Source organism: Taudactylus pleione, unplaced genomic scaffold (genome assembly GCF_031769625.1).
Source record: "Taudactylus pleione unplaced genomic scaffold, aTauple2 ptg000587l, whole genome shotgun sequence".
In the NCBI taxonomy this organism is placed as follows: Eukaryota; Metazoa; Chordata; class Amphibia; order Anura; family Myobatrachidae; genus Taudactylus; species Taudactylus pleione.
The window spans coordinates 2,304,241-2,306,588 of record NW_028284989.1 but is presented as its reverse complement, the minus strand read 5'-3'; the positions used below and the strand labels follow the sequence as shown (position 1 = coordinate 2,306,588).

The 2,348-nt window shown below is 46.7% G+C and overlaps 1 non-coding gene across 1 annotated transcript; it reads right to left on the bottom strand.

Annotated features, from left to right (window-relative positions):
* Positions 1-74, bottom strand: TRNAR-UCU (transfer RNA arginine (anticodon UCU)). Its single transcript has one exon. It is a non-coding gene; the product is annotated as a tRNA-Arg (tRNA).
* Between the last annotated feature and the right edge of the window lie 2,274 nt (positions 75-2,348).

The window sequence follows — 2,348 nt, the reverse complement described above, 5'->3', positions numbered from 1 at the left end:
CATCTCTGCCGGGACTCGAACCCGGAACCTCTGGATTAGAAGTCCAGCGCGCTCGTCCATTGCGCCACAGAGACCTCACCGCACGCTCAGCATCAGCACCAGCTCTGATAAAGATTATACCTTCTGAATCCTCAGCATCACTTCTGCATCATCCCCCCCCTCCCTCCATCTATCAGGGAATGCGGTAAAATCAGGATGCAGGAATGTAATCTACAGCTGACGTGCTCTCACACACACACTGCCTGCAGGAGGAGGATGCCGGGGAGTGAACGAGTTAATTGGGAACGCAGGAGCATCCTCAGACCAGGCACTATAAAAGATGGAGTGGAGTGCTGGATGGCTGGATGAGAGAATAGGAGACATGATGCTAGAATCAGGAGGCTTAATGACAGCTCTTTCATCTGATAACAATTGCTGGGTCACAGATAAAACATGAGCAGGAATCTGCGGGGAGATTTTTATATCAGGGTCCGTGGTCGGAGAGGAGGAGGGAAGGGTTATCACACTGCAGAGGGCAGACTGTGCTACATGATACAGGCAGGGAACCGCAGTACAGGGGGGAGACACAGCAGCATAGGCGGGAATGGGAGGACTGAGGACGGTCATAGAATAGCATTCAGCACTGCTAACATTTCCTACACTGTACAAGATAAATGATAGCTAGAATCTGATTGGTTGATATGGATAACATCTCCGCTATTCCTTTTTAGAAGTTTTAGTAAATCTTTCCCAAAGCGTCACAACTGCCCCTATTCATTTCTATAGAAAAGGTGCTGGCACATGAGGCAAGCTGTAGAACACATTTATCATAGACAGATGTATATGTGTTTTCCATTTGTTGGAAGAGAATGGCACTGCATCTGTAAATGTATCAATCAAGCGGTTTCAGGACACAGTTTAGGGAAAGAACATTATATTCAAGGGGGGAGATGTATCAAAAGCTTTGGGGAGAGAGAGAGAGAGAGAGAGAGAGAGAGAGAGAGAGAGAGAAGATTAAGATGCTCAAAGCCACCAATCACCTTCTAACTGTCATTTAGCTAGCCCATTTTATGAAATGACAATGATGGTTGCTCTGTGGTTAAGTGGAGAGAGCTAAAGTACCAACCAATCAGCTCCTAACTGTAACTTTACAGGCTTTATACAGTGTTTGAATATGACAGTTAGGAGCTGATTGATTTGTACTTTATCTATATCCAAGGCTTGGTACATCTCCCCTCTAGTGAGTACAGCACAGTGGTGGCAGTCATTATTAAAGGGGTTCCCAAATTGCTGTTTTTCCCCCAGCTGTGCTGGCACAGCCTAGTGCAGGTATAAGGATTTGGGGGGGAATGCAATGCTTTTTGGCCCCCTCATTTTGCCAATACCAGTCCAGGCTGACAACACTAAGGGGTCTATTTACTAAGCAGTGTTAGGAGACAGAGTGAAAAGTGATAAGGTGCCAGCCAATCAGCTCCTGTCATCTCACAGGCTGTGTTTGAAAAAGACAGTTGGGAGCTGATTGGCTGGCACCTTATCACTCTGTCTCTTATCACTGCTTAGTACATAGACCCTTTAGTAGTGAATGATGTGCAAAATAAAGACAATTGTGAAGAAGATAATTCAGCTATTGCACTTTATTTGCTCTTCTTTCTATTGTGTATAGGTGTGAGGTTGTATTCCTCATGTAAACCCTGCACCCATTATAGATACGCCCTTGTCTCCAACTCTTTTATATAGAACTAGCTGTGGCCCGTTGCCTGATGAAATAGCTTCTGCCAACTGTTTGCAATTAAGCATATATTCCTGTTTATTTGCCGAATTCCATTATGACAATATATATATATATTAGGGGTGAGCGGGTTCGGATTTCTGAAATCCGAACCCCCCCGAGCCCCCCCGATCCGAGTCCGATCCGAGTCAGGCTCGACTTTTCCCGCCTGACTCGGATCTGACATCGAGGCAAAACGTCATCATCCCGCCTTCCGAGTCTCGCGGGTTTTGGATCCTATATAAGGTACCCGCGTCGGCGCCATTTTCTCACTCGGCTGTGGACAGTGAAGAGGGAGGGTGGGAGTTAGTGCTGTGTAGTGTAGTGTAGTGTAGTGCTGCTGTTGTCCACTACTTCAAAGTCCATAGGGGCTGGCTGTGTTGTGCTGTGCTGCTGTTGTTAATAGGGGCTGTGTCCACTACTTCAAAGTCCATAGGGGCTGGCTGGACTGTGTTGTGCAGTCAGTTCCAAAGTCCTGTGCAGTGTCCCAGTCCTAAAGGGGTGCTGTAGTGTTGTCCAGGGGGTGCTCTGTCCATCAGGGGTGCTCCCCCCAAGTGCTAAAAAAATAATATATTTTCTGTGTTTGTGAATTGTGTGCGCA